The sequence below is a fragment of the Nicotiana sylvestris genome, chromosome 8 (genome assembly GCF_000393655.2).
Source record: "Nicotiana sylvestris chromosome 8, ASM39365v2, whole genome shotgun sequence".
NCBI classification, from domain to species: Eukaryota; Viridiplantae; Streptophyta; class Magnoliopsida; order Solanales; family Solanaceae; genus Nicotiana; species Nicotiana sylvestris.
Window position 1 is genome coordinate 45,457,925 of NC_091064.1, and position 18,735 is coordinate 45,476,659.

Consider the following 18,735-nt stretch of genomic DNA (forward strand, 5'->3'; position numbering starts at 1 on the left):
CGTGCCCAAGCATCCCTGAACAGTATTCACAACTGATTGAACGATCCAAATTCTGAGGCGGGGGATTTGGTTCCCGAGTATGGACGGGACTAACCAAACCTAATTGCCGCAGCTTGTGGAACACAGCGGTGTAGGTTTCTCCCAGTTCGGTGAAGGTTCTTTGTTTCCGCAACCTGTCATTTCTGGCATCTGGATTTCCCCGGAAACCTGCCCCTGAAGGATTTCTATATGCCCTTGGTGGAGGGTAAGTGTTTTGTGGTGGTGCATATATGTTCTGGGGAGCCGGTGCGCGCCATTGTGGGCGAACCGGGGGCTGAGTGTATATCTGGGCTTGGTGTACGGAACAATGCGGTTCTCGAGGTGGATAGAAATTTTGTGGTGGGTTGTATGGGTAGTTTGACCTGTGAGGCCTGGGTTGGTTGTAGTGCGGCCTGCCAGCCCTGGACCAACTGCCTGCCTCGATCGTGGCAACCTCTTCTTTCTTTCTTCTTAGCGCACCTCCCGTGCCGCTTTGAATAGCCTGGGTTGTGGCCTTAAGTGCCGAATAGTTTAAGATCTTGTCCGACCTCAAACCTTCTTCTATCATGACCCCTATTTTGACCACCTCGTTGAAAGATTTTCCAACCGTTGTCACCAAGTGACCAAAGTAGGTTGGATCCAATGTCTGCAAAAAGTAGTCTACCATTTCTCCCTCTCTCATGGGAGGATCGACTCTAGCTGCTTGTTCTCTCCAGCGGAATCCGAACTCGCGAAAACTTTCCCCGGGTTTCTTCCCAGTTCTCAATAATGTGAGACGGTCGGGGACTATCTCTAGATTGTACTGGAAATGACCTGCAAAAGCCTGTGCCAGATCATCCCACGTGTACCACCTGCTGAAATCCTGCCTGGTATACCATTCCAGTGCAGATCCGCTCAGACTTTGGCCGAAGTAAGCTATCAAAAGCTCATCCTTGCCTCCTGCCCCTCTCATTTTGCTACAGAATCCCCGCAAATGTGCCATGGGATCACCGTGCCCTTCATATAAATCAAACTTGGGCATCTTGAACCCAGCCGGGAGTTGGACATCTGGGAAAGGGCACAGATCTTTGTATGCCACGCTGACTTGATTGCCCAGCCCGTGCAAGTTTCTGAAGGATTGCTCCAGGCTTTTGAACTTTCTTAACACTTCATCCTGTTCAGGGGCCTTAACCGGCTTCTCAACCTCTGCCGGTACTTCCAAATGGGGATTGTAAACCTGTGGTTCCGGTGCGTGGAATGTAGGCTCAGGGGGATAGTATTGTGTATCGTGAGCCTGAAACAATGGCTCACTGGTCGTTCGCTGCAAAGGGGCTGATGCAGGTCCCACAAAAATGGGAATATTGGGTGTTGGGAGAGGTTGATGGGGTGGTGGAGCTTGGGAATCATGAGGGCTTCTTTCTTGATGATAGAGGGGATTTGGGCGGCTTGTGGAAGGGCCAGAGTGAGGGTACTCCGGTACGTGTCCCAGTGTCTCAGGGCTCTTTTGCGTTTTGGCCAGGGCTAGCTGCATTGCATGCATCTCCAGTCCCATCCTCTCAATCTTTTCCATTGCCTCTTTTAGCAACTGGCTCATCGGCCTTTCTTCCTCATTACTATTCTCAGAAGTGGTCATGCTTGTTGCTACCGGTCCTTTGGATCTGGTTTGGTATGAATGTGTTGCCAGAATTCTTTAACAACTAACTGTCTGGTATCAGACAACAACAAACTTTGTTAGTGTTAGAGCTTAACAGATTTGATCATAACACATAGAGGATGCAATGCACCTAGGCAGTTAACCGTTTCTACATGCTTTGCTTCAAACCACATGCGTCATCCCGGTTTGTTCATTCGTCTCTTTTTAGAGTATTCTGCGAAACCCCGCGTTTTATTTTATTTACATTTTCTTTTCTTTATTTATTAAAAGCGGTCGAATCTTATGGGGATTGCCTACGTATCACGTCCCCGCGTGAATCAGACCAGGCGTAGTTCTGCCCCAAAGTAAAGACACATAGAAATTCTTCCGGAGTCACTTAATTTCATTATCAAAATTTGCTATTACACATTGCTTCAAACAACATAGCAACAGTACAGACTCCACGGTTCTTTGACCCTATTTGATTGAAGGAAAAATGGAAAACAACATATGGGAAAACATCAAAGCTTAACTAAAACAAGACTCGACCAGAGGTTAATTTTCCAACTTAGGGACTCGCGAGGCATCGTTCGGCCTTTTCGCGGTTCTAGGTGCGAGATCCCTTTCGAGCTGCTCCAACTCGTGCATGGTCTGTTTGACATAACCCATCACTACTGGGAGAACGGTAACGCAGGTCATGTTTTCACACCGTCGACACCTTCTGATGATGGCATGGGCAATGGCCCTGATCTTGTCTCTGGTTTTTTTCTTCTCTATGAGTAGGTGTCTTATCTGATCACTGCACATCTTGAATACCTGTGAGTCCTGTATATGCTGATCCCTCAGCTGCCGCACTTCTTCCTTCATTTGGGCCAACAAGTCGTAACAGTATCTACTCTCCGATTGGAAATCCCCGGCCTGCTTAACTGCTTTAAACTCGAGTGTAGCCATCTCCCTCTTTATTTTGGCCACAGTCTTCTCGTGGTCACGTTTCAATTGGTTCAAACACCGGCGATGCTTATCTACTCTTGTTCCCCACCGTGCCTTGAACTCTGTCATGACCTTTTCGGATTCTTCTAACCTGTCTCGCCATTCCGCGATCTCCCTTTTCAAACCCTTTATCAACCGCTGGTCTGATCGACTTCTGGGCTGCTCGTCGAGAGACAATCTCAATTTTTGGATTTGGGCCTTAAGCTCTTCGTTCTCTTGGATCAATCTATTCTTTTCGCTTCGATCCGCCGCGACTTGTACGCTATTATCGAATTTCAGACTATCCATTTGTAGCTTCAAATCGCCAATCTCTGCCCGATAACCCTTCTCTTTTGCTAACCAGTTCCATTGCCCTTGGGATGATTCTACGAAATCTTTGAGATGCGGCCTCTTAGCCGGTCTTTCGTAGGACAGGCTACCTCTAAACCAAGCGTGATATTCTGGGGCGACTTCCCCTTGTGCCGTATTAATCACACAAGTGTTTGCTGTCAGATGTTGGCATTCACTCCATATTTGGCGGACTTCTTCTTCAGGGAAATGACCGTTCGGACTGATTTCAATCACTTGGGTACTCAAATCTTCATCTTTCGGTACCACTTGGTACCTCCCAAGTTGCCTCAAAACCCGATATGGTGCATAGGGTTGGATACTTTTCAGTCCCATCAACAGAAAGTGAGGCCGGGTTGCCGGCATGTATATGATTTCCTCGATAGGTGACCATCCGAGCGTCCACTGGACTTGGCTGGCAGTGAGAGTTCGGAGAAATGCGGTCCATGATGTGACTCCCTCAGGTAAATTGAACCCTTTGATTCTCGTGTAGAATTCTCCAATACAAGTTTTCTCTGGCGAACCATAACCCAAAAGTGAGGAGCGATGGCATAAATGATCGGTCATCCACATTTGCAACAGTAGGTTACATCCTTCGAAAAAGTCGCCCCTGGCTCGACAAGCAGTGAGAGCCCGGAAAATGTCAGCCATAATCATAGGCGCCAGAGTACTTTTATCTTGGGTAAGCAAAGTATTGACAACCCCGGCTATCCTTAGATCAATGTTTCCATCTTTCCTAGGGAACACTATAAGTCCCAGAAAGGCTGTCATAAAAGCCACTAGCCTGTGTTCGTCCCACTTTTGTCGGTTGCCTCTACTGCATAGCTTGAAATCCGGCTTATTGAACCCGCCCACGTGACCGTATCTAGCATATATGAGGTGGAGACTGCAGAATCCTTTGGCAAGATCTGGATGGTGGAATGTCCGAGGTATTTTTAGGAAATCCAGAAACCTGTGTACCGTGACAGCTCTAGGTGCAATCAAGTATTTGAACCTAAAAGGGGCTTCATCAATCCCGATGTACCCTGCTATTTCTTCCAACGTCGGGGTGAGCTCGAAGTCCGAAAAATGGAACACGTTGTGTGCGGAATCCCAACAAGTGACCAATGATCTGATGATATCACCCCGAGGCTGAATGTTTAGTAGGTCCGGGAGACCTTTCAGATATTTCCTTACTTTGTCTTGCCCTTCTTTGCCTAAGTCGTTCCACCATAACCGCAACTCAAACGGGACCCTGGTCATTACTGAAAAGGGTTCGTTTTGTACCGTGCTCATCCTGCACATTTATTGGGGTGATTATGCCTAAGTGAATAATAAAAAATAAAAAAATAATAAAACTTTATTTAGACGTATACTTTTTATAAAACTTTATGAAAAACCCTGCACATTTATTACTTTCATGACTTTTGGCAAACCCAGTAATTTCGCCACAAATAAAGACATATATTTATATTTGTATATATATATGTAGAGATATATATATATATCAAAAATAAGACTCTTTTCCATCTTCATTTTTTGTGACAGGACAAACCATATATATATATATTTAAAAGTATATAAAAGTAGAACGACGACCCCTTTTTTTCTTCTTTTCTATTTTTCCTTTGCAATTAATAAAACAAAACTAATAAGACATTTTCCTTTCATTTTCTCAAAATTTCGGCAGAGTTTTGACGGTATTTTGGCATTGGCTTTTTTTCAAAAATAAACAATTAACTCCTTAACCGCTATTCCTTCCCCTTTTTTTCGATTTCCATTATTCAAACACTGGTCAGCATGCGGGCTCGAGACAAATAGATGCACGGAAAATAAATGGGATGCATTAGGATGGTCCTTTCATACCAGGTTGCTAGTCCTAGACGGACCCAACCCCTGTGTTGAGTCCCCTAAGTCATATGCAACATGATGCAAATAAGCGCTCCTACTAGGGATCCGGCATGAAGTCACGTTATTCTATGTTCAAAACCTGGGTCAGTGTTCTAGACAGTGTACCCGAGCAGACAACTCGGGCCGAGGAGGGGCAACTTACCGGGAACCAAAAGGCCGTCCGGCTTCGTAACTTATCCGTCCTCTTTCTTATTTCGGGTATTGACACTAACAGAATAGGGAGTCTCGACCAGCGAGCTTCTCCCCGGAGGTAAGAAGAGAAGGGTTTCGGCACAGTTTATATACAGTCCAAATAATATCAAAGCGGTAAAAGCAGCATTTAGCACATTAGGCTCAAACATGTAAAAATCAGATAATAAATAAAGCCAAATAATAACAATTATTTTAAGCTCGAATTCTTAACCCTGAACCAGTGGTTCTGGGCACTAGATCCCCAGCAGAGTCGCCAGAGCTGTCACACCTCCTTTTTCCGCGCCCGCGGGGGCGCAGGGGAGTTTTTTCCAATTAAAGGACAATCGAAACGGGATTGGTTTATTTATTTCAGAGTCGCCACTTGGAAGATTTAGGGTGTCCCAAGTCACCAATTTTAATCCCGAATCGAGGAAAAGAATGACTCTATATTACAGTCTGCGTACCAGAAATCCGGATAAGGAATTCTGTTAACCCGGGAGAAGGTGTTAGGCATTCCCGAGTTCCGTGGTTCTAGCACGGTCGCTCAACTGTTATATTTGGCTTATTTATCTGATTTTAAATACAATATGAACTTATGTGCAAATTTTATCTTTCAACCGCTTTTATCATTTACCGTTACTTTTATCAAGAATTGCAACGTTATAAAAATATATCTCGAACCACGTTACAATCAATGTACCCGTGGTCGTCGACACACTTTGACTCCGTTGAGATTTGGATTTGGGTCACATCAATGTGCACCCGAGTTTAAGGAAATTAAATTATTAAAGGCGCGCCTAAAGCGACTAGCGTGTTTAATTTGGGTAAGACCGTGGAATTTTACTAAACGGTCCATCCCGAAGTCCAAATAATTTTTAAAGCAAATATTTACTGAGGGCCCCGCAATTTGTATTTTATTCGGCGAGGCTCATCTCATTCTTATTTTTTAACATGAATTTGCAACGTCATGGACATGCATCTCGAACCACGTCACAATCAATGTACCCGTGATTAGAAATACATTTCGAATCCGTCGAGATTTGGATTTGGGTCACATAAATGTGCACCCAAGTTTAGGAAGGTAAGGTTTATTAAAGCGTGTCCTAAAGAGACTAACGTGTTGTTATTTTAGGAGGGTTGTGAGATTTGCTAAACAACCCGTCCTGGAAACTAAATGCTTCAATAATTTACATTTAACAAGGGCCCCGCATCTGCGTGTTTTGTTTATTTTCATCGAGGCTCATCTCGTTCTTATTTTAAACGGATATCCTATAGCAACTACGTTTCTTGTCGTGTTCGTCTCTATCAATTGAAAACGGTAGATAGTCCTAATTAATTACACGCTTGCAGGTTATTCATAACGGAATTCCGAGTGCCTTTGCAGAATAAGAAAACATGGCCATGCACGTGGGCAGCTAATCGAACATTATGGGCCCAAACCCAGCCAACATAGTATCGGCTGGGCCTGGGCCACTGCCTTTCTGATGAAAGCCTGCTGGGTTCGTTTGATTCGGGCTCGACCTTCGTGAGGTTGAGAAGTGCAGACTTGCGCTGTTTGTTTTAAAGCAATGGTTTGCCAATTATAAGGAGGCAATTTATCAAAAGGAAATGAAATTAACTAACATGGACGGTTTTATGCATTTAAAGACATGTTAAACGTAATTAGATAAAGTCTAAGATACAACCTATTGCATTGGGAATACTTTTATCTATCAAACCACATATACAAACTAACATTCTATCACCACACATTGATATCTACTAGGCATGCAGGCTAGCTTCAGTATCTAGACAAGAAAGTAAGCTATTATACATTACATGAAGTTTAATATAACAGTCTATGTATGAAATAAACATCTTCAGCTCTTCTCTTTTATATTCATGCTCAACTTTCAAGTTACATTGACACTATTAATCGTGTACCTGGTATAGCAAAGAAAAAGAAGAAGGAGAATGGTCAGCTGAGTAGTATGCAGCAAATACAGCAACAGCAGATAAACATCAACAACACAGCAACAACAACCAGCCACAATGATGAAGCTCACAAGTGGTCGAGCAACAAACAAGCAGTCCCAGAAACAGAATGATGAACCAACAGAAAACCAGAGTATTCAATATAACAGCACCAGCAGTTCAACAATCACAAACAGCTCGGCAAATAACCAACAACAATTAGCAAAGACAGCTTGGCCAACTTGAACTCCTAAGCAGTTTTCAGACAGTGTTTGGTTACAATATTCTGAAAATTTCTTTATGTTTCTTTCTTTCTCTCAAGACTAAAAAATGTCCAGCCCTTTCTTAACTAAAAATAACTCTATTTATAAGCCAATGTAGGTCAGTCATACTGCCCGGATCTCCCCCAGGTTGTAACCTGCCCATACCCCTTAACTCCCCATGCCTAAGTGCACTTTCTTGAAGTGAATGGCATCTGCTCCCCATGCCTGTCCTATTGCTCTAATCAAGAGTTATGGGTGCATTAAAGTATTCATTTGACCCCCATACTCTTATGCTTTGTTCCCCACTGTTATTAGGCTAATGGTATTTTAATTACCACTTGACATATTCTTAAATTAAATCCCTAATCAGACCCTGTCTTATGCCAAGACTACCCCTAAACCTTTGCATATTACTGTATTGCCCTAACTCCTAACAGTTAGTATATAAATCCTTCTGATTTTAGCTAATTACTGACTACTAATTACCTAACTGAAACTCAATGCTCACTTCAGGTGGATCTGTTAGTTTTCCATAGCTAACAATCAATTTTCAGCCTAAATTCAGCCAATGATTCCAATTCAATCAAACAAGGGTGCCAATTAAAGGGTACGGGTTGGTCATGCTGATACAAGTAATACCAAACAGAAACAGTCATAGTAATCAATACTGAAATTCAACTCCTGATTCTCTAATCTTTTAATTGGAATTTAGGTGACGACACCTATTTAGACGACTATACGAACTATAATATACAACAAACAATCATCAAAACTGTAAAACAAACTAAACATTTAACTCAAAACTCACAGACATGGACAGACACAAAACAAACCAGAACATGAACGATGGATAGAATTTAGGAGGACGAAAGAAAAAAGGAAAAATACCTCAGGGAAATGAAACTAAGACTGAAAAAGCTTGGACTCGAACTAGATAATTTGGGGTCGAATGGACTTTAATCGAAGTGTTCTCAACTGAGAACACCTCGGCAAAAGTCTATTGGACCCTGATCCTGTTGCTGATTCGGACAGAACCCATAGACCTGAATCCTAGGGTTTTTGAGGTTCGATTTAGGATCTGTTTAGTTCCAGTCAAATTTGAACGAAACCAAAGTCATTCAGGGGGTGAGGGAGGTCAGGAGGGGCTGTGGTGTGAGTTTGGGGTCAGTCAGTGTAGATCTGGTTTTTGCTCGAATCTTCAATTGACGATTCGAGAAGCTACGGGGTGATTCGAGGTGAACGGTTAACAGATTCGTGTTCAGGGTGGTTGGGTGCATCGGGGGTGTTATTTTGGTGGTCATCGGAACTGTGGTTGCCAGGCTTATGGTGGGAAACCTAGGCTGCTAGGGTTTGAGAGGAAAGGGATCCTGGGACGATGGTGAATAGTGGCCGAGGAGGGGGGTGTGGCTTGGGGTGTGGGGTGTTAGGTTAGGTTTATATATGGGGGAGGGTGGTTCAATCCTGACCGTTGGATCGATTACAGTTGATGGCCAGGATTTGGGGAAGCTTAACAATACGGTACCGTTTGGTTAAGTAAGGGGTCGGTTTAAATGGGAATGGGTCGGGTCATGAGGGAAAACAAAGGCCATTGGATCAATATAGATGAATGGCTCAGATTAACTGTCCCTGAAACGACGTCGTTTCGACTTAGCAGGGGCTGCATTGGACCGTTTGATTGCCATGAATCAACGGCTCAGATTGAGGCGCTGATACGACGTCGTTTGGGACGTGTCCGGGCAGCCTGTGTTCGGACTGGATCTGTGTCCTGGTCTTGGGCCTATTTTTGTTTCATTTCTTGGCCCAAACCGATTTTCCCTACTCTTTGCTTTTGTTTTCTAATAAGAAATGAAATTAAAACAACCATTAATCTTACACTTTAACACAATTATCACACACACATTAAAATATTTAAATAGGTTAAATCACCACCTAAAAGAGGCATATATATTTTTTGTGAATTTTTCTTTTAATGACCGAATTACGGTTTAATTACCATGACATACATATTTTGTATTTCGTTTGATAAGATTAAATGAAAAATGGACATAACCACAAATGACTACCAGCACATGTAACGTAAAATCAAAATAATGTACAGCGAGGTCATTTGTCATTTATTTTTTTGATTTGTTTTGGAGTGATTGTCCGTGAAGCAAAAATCACGTGCTTACAACCATGTCTATAGTTTTCTGTGTTTCTTCCTATCACATAGAGAACATGTCTATAGAGTTTCCTGAATTCTACATATGCAACTATCACTAGGCAAACGCATTTATAGGCTTAAATAATAAAAATCAGCAATTTAAACACCATGCCTATAGGATTTCTGCATTTTCGTAAAGGTTAAACTCAATAACGCTTAGAAAGCATGTCTATAGGAGTAACCAACTGATCTGAATCGTTTACAAGTCTAAAATCAGTAGTAACGTTACTCAATGTCTGCAGAACTTATGTTTCTATAATCAACAGGCCTTCTTCTTGTAAAAATCAGTACACTTCTGCATTATTAGATGTCATGCCTGTAGGTTTCACTTAGGCAAGCTATAAGGTAAAATTAGCTAATTGAATCAGACTCTGTTAATTCCAACCAGCAGGCAGGTCTGATTCCGATTTCTTATCTGAAATGTGTAATAGATCAGTCTGCCTCCTTAACGTTTAAGTTTAATTCAAACCATAACCAGTATCTGCAAGACATGCTAAACAATCTGTCTTTAAGTGAGGAAGCCCATTTGATCCTTTTAAATTGTTATGTGTTTCCCATAATCTGCCTTATGTATTTTTGTTTGTCGCTTTAGAATTTTATCCTTTTAAACCATACAAAGCCCAAATCTCCCTTCCCTTTAGGACTAGAAGTCCCAAATGCCTCTGGGACTAATAGGATTGGGGCGGGTACTAGCATGCAATAAATAACGAAACCATTCCGCGTTTAAATACCTCAACGGGGTGGGAAAAGGTAGATATGGATATGATGACCTGTGCGCTAGTACCACGTGTAACCCATCTTCTGAGAAGTGATTACCAGGTATTGCATTGATGTGATCTATATTATTTATAAACCTAGGATCCCCCTTCCCTTTGCTTGTTTATTTTATTACTTTCAAAATTACAAACTCCTTTTTCTCGAATTTCAACTTCCTTGTTTCTTCAAACTTTAACTTATTTGCAATCACAATGTGACAACCCCTCATATTTGAAACCCTTAATTGCTTATTTATTGTTTGTACTTAAATCACAATTGTATCATGGCCAGGAACCACACTAGTGGATCTTGAGGGGTTCCTAACACCTTCCCCTCGAGATAATTTCTAGCCCTTACCCAAACTTTGGTTTTTTCTAAAAATATTCTTCCTAGTGTCCTAATGCACTTAATCATTTGGTGGCGACTCTTCAAATCAAAAAACCCAATTCCCAAAAGGGAACGAGTTGTCCTCCCAAATGTCATAAACCCGATTTCACAAGAAAAAAGGGGCGCGACAGCGTGGCGACTCTGTTGGGGATTTCTTTAAGGCTTTTACCATTTTATGCTATTTGTGACTTTATGCTTCCTTGAATGTCTTTAATGCCTTTAAGTATTTATTTTGCTCTCCTACTTCGAAAACTGACTTGGCTCTTCGTTTCTTCTCTTTATTTCTCTTAATGCTTTCTTTTACCGCTTTCCTTTAATACTGTTGTAATTTTGAGCAATTATTGTAATTATTACCTTATGAATGTGCAAATACATGACAATTTGTTTAATTATTGTAACTGCATATTCAACATCATATTCCACTCGTGCCAAACAAAATACCATAGCAACGCTTATAATGAGTGGTTGCGCCCTTCCGATATTATTACCCCCTAAATTTGGCAAAGGCGTATTTGCGGTAAAACTAGTCGATCAACGGTGTAGTCGACGGTTCTGTGACTTTACCTTTTGAGTTGTCCGCTCAAGGGTACCAGTCTAATACCCCATAGAAACCCTACTTTGTTTAATTGTGCATGCATAACTGTCAAAACCTAGCCGAGTCCGTTATGTTGTCCACATAATGACTCTTTAAGATAGCCTTATCCAAAGTCCACTGGGTTTCCTTGGAACCCAAACGGACATTACCACGTTCTGTGCATTTATTTGGAGAACTAAATGTTGCTTATGCCAATTATTGATAGTTAAATAGTCGAGTCCGCCGGGGGTAAGGGCCTAACCCTTTTGTCTTGCAGAAACATGAGGCACGAGGTCCCCAACTTCGGTATGGTTAGCACACCCTCACTCTTGCTGGATTGGTGGGGGAGTCTTCCATCAAATGACCAAATCAACGAGTGGAAAGAGAGGGCTGCCAAAGCTAGCGAAAAGTTGGAATATCTAGAGTACAGTCTGCTGGAATTGGAAGGGAAAGTGAGGAAGAGAGTCACCGACTGCCAGAACGCTAAAGGAAACGAAGGAGAACACATGGCAAAGGGATTTCTACTGGTGAACCTACGCGAGCTGGAGGATTTGATTAACGAGAGAATTCAACCTGAGGAAGGTCCTTCTGGGACCAAATAGATAGGAGTTTTCTTTTACTTTATGAAATGTAATAAGGCCAATGGACACTAGTGACATTTTATTCCTTGTTATTTAGTGTCATTTTAGGATTCGTCTGCTTTTTATCAATAAAATGAGGCATTTATCATTCTAAGTTCTCCAAATCAACTTGTTGCTAGGCCTACCACGGGCATAACAAGGCTCCCAAATTAGGACACGGTTTATATTCTCGCATTATTTGTTTAAATATTGCAACATCTTTTCCTTATAATCCGCACTAACTTGCTACCTTTTTGTTTTTACTTTTGTTTTATTCCCCTCCCCAAAGGTTAGTTCGTGCACTCTGGCATCGTCATCATACTCCACAAGATCCAAAGGCCCTCCACCCACTCCTCTTCCTAGTTCCGTCAGAAATAGGAACAAGGAAAAAATGGAAGATTTGAGCAACATCAAAAAGGAAAACTCGGTTGAACGGGTAGAAATCACTCAGGGTACTCATGTCTCCAAAGAAGGTGCATCCCAACTCGAGCAGAAACTGCTGAAATTTCAGGATGAACTTGATCAAGTCCGGAATTTGGCAAGCTTGTCATTTTCCCTCACCACCCCAGATGTTAACATTCCTAACACTCAAAAACCCACACCTCCACAAAACATCCCGAAACCACAAAACCACCCCTCTTCCGTCACCACTGTAACACTTGCCACACTTCCAACAATACCCCGCTACTCATCCTTGAACTACTGAACTCCGCAAATGATCATCTTCACACTCACCATAACAACCCCATCTATGTGGAAACCATGCCACCCTCCAACCAACCTGTCCCAAGAACACCCGAGTCTGATGATAAAGACTCCCTTATCAAGAACCTGACCGCAGAACTCAAGAAGTTGATTAGCCGAGTTCAGGGTGTTGAAGAAGCAAAGGAGTTGAGGGATTGAACTACGAAGACCTTTGCATACAACCAGATGTCGAACTGGCCGAGGGGTACAAACCTCCTAAGTTCGAAATGTTTGACGGTATAGGGGATCCCAAAGTCCATTTAAGGACATACTGCGACAAGCTGGTCGTAGTAGGGAAGGGCGAAAAGATTCGCATGAAGATTTTTATGAGAAGTCTGAAAGGAGATGCTCTATCTTGGTACATTAGCCAAGACCCGAAGAAGTGGTCGAATTGGGTAAGTATGGCGTCCAATTTCATGGACAGGTTCAGGTTCAACACGGAGAATGCGCCAGATGTGTTCTACATTCAGAACCTAAAGAAGAAACCTATGGAGACTTTCCGCGAGTATGCCACTCGGTGGAGATCAGAAGCTGCTAAGGTCAAATCGGCTTTAGAAGAAGAACAAATGAACAGGTTTTTTGTCCGAGCTCATAACCCACAGTACTACGAAAGGTTGATGCTGATTGAAAGCCAGAAATTTTCTGACATCATCAAGCTGGGGGAGAGGATCGAGGAAGGTATCAAAAGTGGCATGGTCATAAACCTTGAAGCTTTGCAGGCAACCAACAAGGCTCTACAGTCTAGTGACACGTCCAAGAAAAGGGACGTAGGTGTCATAATGGTTGCACAAAGAGCGAAATCCCCTATCAAATACCAAGCCTATCTGATACCTCCACTCACATATCAGCCTACCCAGAATTACCAAGCACCCTCACACTCTTATCAAGCTCCACCACCTACTTACCAATCACCTCCACCACCCACATATCAACCTACTTCACCCCGATACTCCCAACCCGCACACGTCTACCAAGCCTACAACACCCAACAAGCCCATTATCAATCACCTCCCCCTAGCCAAAACTTTCCTAGACCCCGACCAAATTTCGACCGCAGACCTCCCAAATAGTATACCGTCATTGCCGAACCAATTGACCAGCTGTATGAAAGGCTCAAAGCTGCTGGTTATGTCACCCCTATCCTTGCCATAACCCCCGAAAACCCCTCCCAATGGGTCAACCCAAACAAAACTTGTGCATACCATTCCGGCATGAAAGGGCATACCATTGATGAGTGCCGCTCTCTGAAGGATAAGATCCAAGCTTTGATTGACAACAAGATCATCGTGCCAAAAGAGTCTGCTCTGAACGTCCGTGGCAACCCTTTACCAGACCACAAGGGTGGAGGCGTTCACATGATTGAGACAAAGGATGATTGGGACCCCAAAGGATCAATCGGATCAATCGCAGAGGGTGACGAGCCAAAGAAATCAACAGTCACCCGTAATCCGATTGTGGTCCAGATTCAGCCTTCTGGGGGTGCCGAGATGAATATGTCCGTACCACTTGAGTTTGAATCACCACCCCCTGTAAAGACGCCAACACCAATTGAGGTCGAGTTTGGGTCCCCAAAGGCACCTGTACCATTTGAGGTTGCTGTATTACCTTCCAAAGCAAGGGTGCCCATTCCGGTAGCAATGACAGCCATAACACCGTTCCACACCAAAGCCATACCATGGGATTACACAGCTGAGGCATGAAGGAAAGGGAAAACCAAATTCGGAGAAGCAGTTGCGGCACAGGGTATGACAAGGACCAGCAGGGTTTATACTCCAGAACACTTGGCTGAGTCGAGTAAGCAGGCATCTGGACAGCCAGCCATCACTAAAGCTGGGCTCGATGACCTCTAGAGTAAGATACAAGCCAAAGAGTATTCAGTCATTGATCAGTTGAACAAAACGCCAGCCCAGATCTATATCTTAGCTCTGCTACAAAGCTCTGATGTACATAAGAATGCCTTATTGAAGGTGCTGAGTGAGGCGTATGTACCAAGCAACATCACCGGAGGAGAAATGTCAAATATGGTGGGACAGGTATTGGAGAGTCACAAAATCACTTTTCATAAAGATGAGTTGCCACCAGGAGGGCTGAGCCACAACAAGGCGTTGCACATCATCGTGCAATGCGAGGATTATTTTATCACCAGGGTCCTGATCGTTGGAGGGTCCAGCCTCAACATTTGTCCGCTGGTAACACTCAGAACATTAGGGAAAGGGCTGCATGAGATCAAAGACGAGGCCATTAATGTCAAAGCCTTTGACGGTTCCCAAAGGTCCACTATTGGGGAAATCAGCCTGTGTTTACAAATGGGGGCCTATTTGGTTTGATGTCGACTTTTAAGTAATAGACGTGCCGGCATCTTAGTACTTGCTCTTGGGACGACCATGGATTTATGCCGCTGGAGCTGTAGCGTCAACCCTACATCAGGCAGTGAAATTTGAGTGGAATCACCAAGAGGTGATCATACTTAACGACGGTAGCAATCCCATATACAATCTCCAGACCATCCCAGCGATCGGAGGAAGAAGGAAGATAGGCGGAGAAACCTATCACCACATCGAGCGTCCGTTGACAAGGATAAATGGTGGAACAACAAAATCAAAAGCATATTGAACTGGTGCGGATATGAGCCAGGCAAGGGACTTGGCAAGAACCTACAAGGGATGGCTAAGCCTGTCAAGCTGAAGAAACGCGGTACCACTTTCGGTTTGGGATACGAGTACACCTGGAAAGAGTTCAATGAATGGTCGTCACCATGGCACCTTATTATCCACTAGAGCACCCGATACCTTGCTTGGAGTAGATTTTCCAGCCAACTGATGTTATATATGGTAAATAAAAGAGGAAGCACTGGCAGCGATGAGGGATTTGTTTATGATGACATGGATTGCTGTATCATTTTCGAGGAGGAAGGGGAGGAAGGCCCTTCCATACAAGCCGTGAGCCGAGGAGCGCGCCTCAACAATTGGTCCATCAGAACCACTAGTGCCCGGAATGCCTCGGGGTAGCAAGGCTGAACAAGCATCATGCACTATTTTTCATTTTTACTAGTTAACTTTCCTTTTGCCTTTTAATTTCGCAATAAGATCTTCAATGTTCAAAACAGTTATGGAATTTTTCAAAGCATTTCGATTTTTCTTATGAATCTTACTCTTATTACTTTCTCTCATTTACTTGATTTACAGTATTACTATTACTTATCTTGATGAGCCAACGACTGTGACATGTAACGAGACAACTCGACAAACGGACTCAGAGGAAGATGATATACCAGAATAGGTTGTTAAAGAGGTTGAGGATTTTGAGAACAAACCTAAGTCCAACCTGGACGAGATCGGGATTGTTAACCTGGGAGATGCAGAAAATGTCAAAGAAACTCGGATCAGCGTTCATTTGTCACCGGTAGAAAAGGAAGAATACACAGAATTTCTGAAGGGATATGAGTACATCTATTGTGGCGCACAAGCTACCAACTAGTCCGACATGCCCACCGGTAAAGCAGAAGCTCAGGATGTTCAAGCCTGACATGAGTTTGAAAATCAAGGAAGAAGTCACCAAGCAAGTCAAAGCTAAGGTTCTCAGAGTAGTAGAGTATCCAACATGGTTAGCCAACATCGTGCCAATACCAAAGAAGGACGGGAAGGTCAGAGTCTGTGTCGACTACCAGGACCTCAACCGGGCCAGTCCCAAAGACGACTTCCCCTTGCCAAACATACACATTCTAATTGACAACTGCGCCAAGCACGAGCTGCAGTCGTTTGTTGATTGTTTTGCTGGGTATCATCAGATCTAGATGGATGAAGAAGATGCTGAGAAAACGGCCTTCATTACGCCATGGGGAATGTATTGTTACAAGATGATGTCGTTTGGATTAAAGAATGTTGGGGCCACCTACATGAGGGCCATGACTACCATTTTCCATGATATGATACACAAGGAGATCGAGTTATATTTAGATGACATCATCATCAAGTCCAAGAAAGCCACTGATTATATGAAAGATTTGAGGAAGTTCTTCAATAGACTAAGAAGGTAAAATTTGAAGCTGAATCCCGCAAAATGTGCATTCGGGGTTACTGCCGGAAAACTACTTGGGTTCATTGTGAGTCGCCGAGGAATAGAACTGGATCCGTCAAAGGTCAAAGCCATTCAAGAGTTGCCACCGCCAAAGAACAAGAAGGACGTAATGAGTTTCTTGGGAAGACTCAACTACATCAGCCGGTTCATAGCTTAATCTACTGTCATCTGTGAGCCAATCTTTAAGATGTTGAAGAAGGATGCCGCTGCCAAATGGACTGATGGCTGAAAAAAAGCCTTTGATAGAATCAAGGAGTACCTGTCCACACCGCCAGTCTGGGTCCCGCCCGAGCTAGGCAGACCTCTATTGCTCTACCTTGCAGTATTGGATAGAGCATTCGGTTGTGTTCTGGGACAACATGATGAAACAGGAAGGAAGGAGCAGGCCATCTATTATCTCAGCAAGAAGTTCACCCCATACGACGCCTGGTATTCTCTGTTGGAACACACCTGTTGTGCTCTGACTTGGGTAGCTGAGAAGTTAAGGCACTATTTATGTGTCTATACTACATATCTCATATCAAGGATGGATCTGTTGATGTACATCTTTCAGAAGCCCATGCCCACTGGCAAGCTAGCCAAGTGGCAAATCCTGCTGAGTGAATTCGACATTGTCTACGTGACTCAGAAAGCGATCAAGGGACAGGCTTTGGCAGATCATCTAGCCTAGAATCCCGTGGATGGAGAATATGAAACCTTAAAGACGTATTTTCCTGACGATGAGGTATCCTTCATATGAGAAGACATTGCAGAATCCTATGATGGTTGGAGAATGTTTTTCGATGGAGCAGCAAATTTCAAAGGAGTTGGCATAGGAGCAGTTCTAGTATCAGAAACCGGTCAACATTATCTGGTGTCTACCAAACTCAGGTTCCTGTGCACCAACAACATGGCCGAGTACAAAGCCTGCATCTTGGGACTCAAGATGGCCATTGACATGAACATCCAAGAGTTGCTAGTTTTCGGGGATTCAGACTTGCTTATACATCAGGTCCGAGAAAAATGGGCAACCAAAACTCCAAGATACTCCCTTATCTATATCATGTACAGGAGTTGAGAAAGAGATTCACAAAGACAGAATTCCAGCATGTTCCCAGAGTCCAGAATGAGTTTTCCGATGCATTGGCTACCCTGTCCTCTATGATACAACATCCAGATAAGAACTTCATTGATCCTATTCCGATGAAGATTCATGATCAGCCAGCCTACTGTGCTCATGTCGAGGAAGAAGCGGACGGAAAACCTTGGTTTCATGATATCAAGGAATACCTAGCAAAAGAAGAATACCCAGAGCTTGCCAACACGACTCAGAAGCACACACTTCGGAGGTTATCTAATAATTTCTTCCACAGCGGAGGAATCCTGTATAGGAGGACTCCTGATTTGGGATTATTAAGGTGTGTCAACGCAAGGGAAGCATCCAGGCTACTAGAGGAAATCCATGCTGGGACCTGCGGTCCATATATGAACGGTTTTGCCTTAGCCAAGAAGATACTCCGGGCTGGTTATTTTTGGATAACTATGGAAACGGACTGCGTCCAATATGTCAGAAAGTGCTATCGCTGTCAGATACATGCGGACATGATAAAGGTGCCCCCAAATGAGCTTAATGCAACAAGCTCGCCGTGGTCGTTCGCCGCTTGGGGAATGGATGTCATCGGACCTATCGAGCCAACCGCATCAAACGGGCATAGGTTCATTCTAGTGGCAATTGATTATTTCACCAAATGGGTTGAAGCAGCATCATACAAAGCAGTGACTAAGAAAGTTATAGTAGACTTTGTCCGTGACCGCATCATTTGTCGATTTGGGATCCCAGAATCAATCATTACTGATAATGGTTCCAATCTCAACAGTGACTTAATGAAGGCCATGTGTGAAACCTTCAAGATCAAACACAAGAATTCTACAACTTACAGACCTTAGATGAACGGAGCCGTAGAAGCTACCAACAAGAATATCAAGAAGATACTAAGGAAAATGATAGAGAAGCATAAGCAGTGGCATGAGAAGCTCTCATTTGCTTTATTGGGATACCGCACCACAGTCCGCACATCAACTGGGGAAACTCCCTACATGTTGGTATATGGTACAGAAGCAGTCATACCCGCTGAGGTAGAAATTCCTTCCTTAAGGATCATACAGGAAGC